This window comes from Hylobates moloch, unplaced genomic scaffold, assembly GCF_009828535.3.
Source record: "Hylobates moloch isolate HMO894 unplaced genomic scaffold, HMol_V3 SCAFFOLD_13, whole genome shotgun sequence".
Lineage (NCBI taxonomy): Eukaryota > Metazoa > Chordata > Mammalia > Primates > Hylobatidae > Hylobates > Hylobates moloch.
In genome coordinates, this window is record NW_026652288.1 from 96,324,701 (window position 1) to 96,330,700 (window position 6,000).

Consider the following 6,000-nt stretch of genomic DNA (forward strand, 5'->3'; position numbering starts at 1 on the left):
GCAACCTCCGCCTCCTGGGTTCAAGCAGTTCTTGTGCCTCAGCCTCCCAGTAGCTGGAATTATAAATGCAGCAACCACACCCAGATAATTTTTGTATTTTTTTTTTTTTTTTTTGAGATGGAGTCTCCCTCTGTCACCAGGCTGCGGGTCAGTGGTGCAATCTTGGCTCACTGCAACCTCTGCCTCCCCGGTCCAGGTGATTCTCCTACCTCAGCTTCCTGAGTAGCTGGGATTACAGGCGTGCTACCATACCCAGCTAATTTTTGTAATTTTAGTAGAGACGGGGTTTCACCATGTTGGTCAGGCCGGTCTCGAACTACTGACCTCGTGATCTGCCAGCCTCGGCCTCCCAAAGTGCTGGGATTACAGGCATGAGCCATCACACCCAGCCAATTTTTGTATTTTTAGTAGTGATGGAGTTTCACCATGTTGGCCAGACTGGTGTCGAACTCCTGGCCTCAAGAGACCTGCCCACCTCAGCCTTCCAAAGTGCTGGGATTACAGGTGTGAGCCACTGTGCCTGGCCTAGATGTAATTTTTAGTCAACTTAAGCATGTGTAACCATATGCAATTATGTGCAAACAATATAAATAGAGCTGATGTTAATCTCTAGCCCCGTTGCCTGGAGTGTTGGTGAAACTCTTTTATTTTGTAATCCTTTTCATATTTTAGAGGATGTTTCTATTGATTCTCTTCTGTACCCGCTGTTTCCTCTTTTATTGGAAGACACTAAAAAAATTCAGAAATTTTTATAGCAATGCAGAGGATTCAAAATGTCTGAGTCGCGCTCTTCCAAAGCAAGAATCATGTCGTAGCCATCTTTTTTTTTCTTGTAACAGCTTTATTGAAATATAGTTTACATACCATAAAATTCACCCATTTAAAGGAGTCCGCTTTTTGGGTTTCACAGAATTGTGAAACCATCACTACAACCAATTTTAGACTAATTTTATCATCCCCAAAGGAAACCTCATACCTATTAGCAGTTACTCCTCATTTCCTCTGAAATTCTCCAGTCTTAGCTTTTACTAATCTAGTTTCTGTTCCTATAGATTGCCTAGCCTGGACATTTCATGTAATGCATTACACTGTGATGTTTCACAACTCGCTTCTTTCACTTAGTATAATGTTTTGAAGGTTCATCCATGTTATAGCATTTACCAGTACTTTATTTCGGTCAATTGCTTAATATTCCCTTATGTGGATACACAGTAGTTTCCTCTTATCTGGGGGGCATATGTTCCAAGTTCTCCAGTGAATGCTTGAAACCACAGATAGCACCAAATCCTGTATATACTATGTTTTTTTCTATATATAGATACCTAAGATAAACTTTAATTTATAAATTATAAGACAAAAATAGAAATAAAAATAAATTAGGCTCAGTAAGAGATTAACAACAGCAATAACTAAATAGAACAATTCATAAAAATATGCCAGCATCACTACTTTTGTGCTTTGGGGCCATTATCAAGAAAAACATGAGTGACTCGAATACAAGCACTGTGATACTGTAACTGTCAATCTGATAAGTTACTAAGTGACTAATGGTGTTATAGAGAGCATAGATGCACAGGACAAAGGGATGATTCACCTCCTGGGAAGGATGGAGTGGGATGACATAAGATTTTATCATGCTACTCAGAACAAGACGCAATTTCAAACTTCTTTTTTTTTTGAGACAGCGTTTCCACTCTGTCACCCAGGCTGGAGTGCAGTGGCTCAATCTCTGCTGACTGCAACCTCTGCCTCCCAGGTTCAAGCAATCCTCCCGCCTCAGCCCTGCAAGCAGCTGGGACCACAGGCATGTGCCACCATGCCTGGCTACTTTTTGTATATTTTGTAGAGATGAGGTTTCACCATATTGGCTAGGCTGGTTTTGATCTCAAGTGATCTGCCTGTCTTGGCTTCCCAAAGTGCTGGGATTATAGGAGTGAGCCACTGCACCTGGCCCGCACAATTTAAAACTTATAAATTGTTTATTTCTGGAATCTTTCATTTCACGTTTTCCCAATGCAATTGACTGTATGCAACTGAAACTGCAGAAGTTGAAACTGCGGATGAGAAGAAGCACTACGGTACAACATTTCATTCGTCCATTCATTAGTTGATGGACATTTGGGTTGTTTTCACTTTGGGGCTATTATGAATAATGCTGCTAAGAACATTTGTGTACAAGTTTTTGTGTACGTATATATTTTCATTTCTCTGGGTATACACCTAGGAATGGTAACTATGTTTAACATTTTGAAGAACTACCAGGCTGTTTTCCAAAGTCACAAGACACAATTTCAAACTTTTTATTTTTCTTCGAGACAGATTCTCCACTCTGTTACCCAGGCATTGTACCATTTTACCTTCCTGGCATCAGTGCATGAGAGTTTCAGTTTCTCTACATTCTCATCAACATTTGCTCTTATCTGTCTTTTAAATTATAACCATCCTAGTGGGTGTGAAGTGGTATCTCATTGTGGTTTTGATTTGCAGTTCCTTGAGAACTAACGATGCTGAGCATTATTTTTGTGGTTACTGACCATTTGTGTATCTTCTTTGCAGAAGTGCCAATTTAGATTCTTGCTTTTATTTGTTTATTTAGTCAATTTTCAAGATAGAGTCTCTCTCTGTCTCCCAGGCTGGAGTGCAACGGCATGATCACAGATCACTGCAGCCTTGTCTTCCCAGGCTCAAGCAATCCTCTTGCCTCAGCCTCCCTAGTAGCTGGGACTACAGGTGTGTGTCACCATGCCCGGCTAATTTTTGTATTTTTTGTAGAGACAGGGTTTTGCCACGTTGTCCAGGCTAGTCTCAAACACTTGGGCTCAAGCCATCTGCCCACCTCGATCTCCTAAAGTGCTGGAATTACAGGCTTGAGCCACCACTCCCAGCCTGCTAAGTTTTATGGTTTCACCTCTTATGTTTAGGTCTTTAATCCATTTTTAGTTAACTTTTGTGTGTGGTGTGAGGTAAGAGTCCAATTTCATTCTTTTGGATGTACATATCCAATTGTTTCAGCACCATTTATTGAATTGTCTTTGCACTTTTGCTGAAAATCAATTGACTCTAAATGTGAGATTTATTTCTAGACTCTCAGTTCTATTCCATCGATCTATATATCTATCCTTTTGTCAGTGCTACTCTGTCTTGATACTGTAACTTGGTAGTAAGTTGTGAAATTAGAAAATGAGTCCTTCAACTTTGTTCTTCTTTAAGATTGTTTTGACTCTTTGGGGTCCCTTGCAATTCCATATGAATTCCTGTTCCCCCACCCTGAGAAACACAGAGTTTCTCAGACCACAGCCAATCCTTATTGACCCACTAGCACAGACTTAATTAGTAACTTCTAGTTGCAATCATTATGGACGATTATTGACCCAGTCCTCAAATCAGAAAGGTCCGGGTGGGCAAGGGGCTCCTATTACTGATGAGGAGTGGACATAGACTGGGTCCCAGGGTCACTGTCCTGAGCATGGTAAGAATGAACTTAAGCATGACTCATGGGGCTGTCTGTGGAGCAGATACCCTCTCCGTAAGACATAGGCCCAGATACAGAGCAACCAACCCAGCACAGAAACTCCTCAGTGTGGGGATGGAGAATAAACCTCCAGGAATTCCTGCATTCTGGGGAATATGTGCCCTGGCAGCTTTGAAACAAGGGAATGACATCATACTAGACAACCTAAAGTAGTTCCCTCTTTGAAACCTCTGAAAGAGTTGAATAAAATATAGTCAACATTCTTCTAAGTGCATGCCTGAATAACAGAAAAGTGAAGAAAATCACCAGGGGCCAAAAATAGAGAGAGAGGTAACTGGAGCAATCATTATGAGCTTAGGCTAAGGCTGTCTTGGGGCCTTGGCCTCAGCAACCCAGTGGCATGGCTTTTAACACATTACAATGCAAGGAGTAAAGAACTTGTGCCTTGATGAAGTGAGAATTCAGAACATAGTGAGTGGACTAGAAAGCAGTGCTCTTCCCACCCTCATCCTAGAAAAAAAACAAAGCAACTCATTTGTTTCAGCCTGTGTCTGGGTAAAGGAAAAAAAGTCTCCTGAGCATTTGCAACACAAGCCCAGTACTCCTGGGAATCAAGGGTGTGGGTTCCCGCTTCCCAGGATGGTTAGTCCTTGAACCAATAACTTGAAAGTAAAAATTAGTCCCTGATCATTTGCTTGGCAACAATTTTAAAGTGTAATAATGAACATGGGAGAAGAGGTGTAGATCCTCAGGATGTTTCACACACTGCTGGTGAAAATATAAATTTGTGCAGTCACTTTGGAAAATGGTTTTTCATGACCATTACCTCCTAAAGTTGAACATTCACACACTCTATGTGACACAGAAGCTCCTTTTGAAGGTGAACGCCCAAGATAGTTGCCCAGGAACAACAGGAGATATAAGATGTATATGAATGTTCATAGCAGCATTCCTTACAATAGCAGACATCTGAAGAATCCAAATATCCCTCAGTGGGATAAGGAACAATATAAACTTAGTGAAATTCATGCAATTAAATATTATACAGGAGTCAAAATGAATGAACTGTAGTGACATGCAGTAACATAAATGAATCTTAGCAATATAATATTAAATGAAAAGAGCAAATCCTGAAAGATTATAGATTATACATAGCATAATACCCTATGAGTTATTTAGGAATATATATACATATATATTTCTTTGCATATATATATATTTCTTTGCATATATACATATTTATGTATATATACATATATGGAAGAATTCCTGAGAATCAGAATTCCATCCCCTTTGGTAATTTATTGTGTTGTCCTAAATGCTCCTTCTCGAGGGCTTTCTTTCTAAGAGTACTCTTTGTTTTTAATATGAAGTATGGTGCCATCAATGTGAATATGCACCACCATGCTCTCTCCCCCACAGGACTGCGCCAGTGCCCACAAGCTCCCCATGAGACACTTATCTCTTCCATTCAGATGTTGACATTGCCAGTTCCTCCTTGGAACCGTTATTACTTCTATTTATATCATTGTGGCTGTGTATGAACATGAATTCTAACCCAGTTATGGGCAGAGGGGAGGGGTTGGAATGAAGAGTCATCAAGCAGGGAGAAGGGTGAAAAGAGACTGATAATTCAAACATGTACAGGGTGATTTAGGGACAGGGTACTAAAGAATAGAGTACAGGAAACCTGAAACCTTGCAGGTGTAATGAGAGACAGGATTCAGGGTAAGATTTCTTCTTTGTAAATTGATTGAGGCTTCCCTGGCCACCTCTGCCTGCTTCAACATCTGCCTCCTTAAAGTCGTCTCTTACTGTGCTTATTGTTATAGCTACTCGTAATATCCTTGGGACACTTTTTTCACTGTGGTCCTGAGCTGTTATTGCGGTGATAAATTACTGAACTTTTCACCAATTTATATCTCTGATTTCCAGTTAAATCACAAGAAAATTGTCCTTAAGTAATATGCTCATTCATCCATTTGGCTTAGTCCATTCATCCATTTGGCTTAGTCCATTCATTATTACAGCCTCAAGTGCTGTAGGGACTTCAGAAATTTTCTTGTCCAACCATCTCATTTGATAAATGAAAAGGTGAGGCTCAAATTGGAGGAGGGACTTATAGTAGGATCTACAGGGGTAGTCCTTGGCACGCACAAAATGTCAGCTGCTGGTGACACTGAATAGATCTGACATCCTCAGTGACTAGATGAAACATTCAATGTTATCTTCTCTAATGACAAGAATCTACAGTAAAGCAAAGTAACCTGAATGGACATACTGTAGTCACTTATGTGGAGTAGCAGATAAAAGGGGCTATTTACTAACACACGCCAAACCTAGAGGGCAGCCCAAGTCCTTGGGGGGGTCAGGATAATAAGTCCATGTTTCTAAGAGCCCAGGGAGAATCCTTCAGATCCTAACTTCATCACAAAAACATCACAAAACAAGAGGGAAGGAAAAGATACCAATGATCATCTCATTCACATCTCCATTTTCAGTCACCAAGAGGGAGATGCTGCCCACTC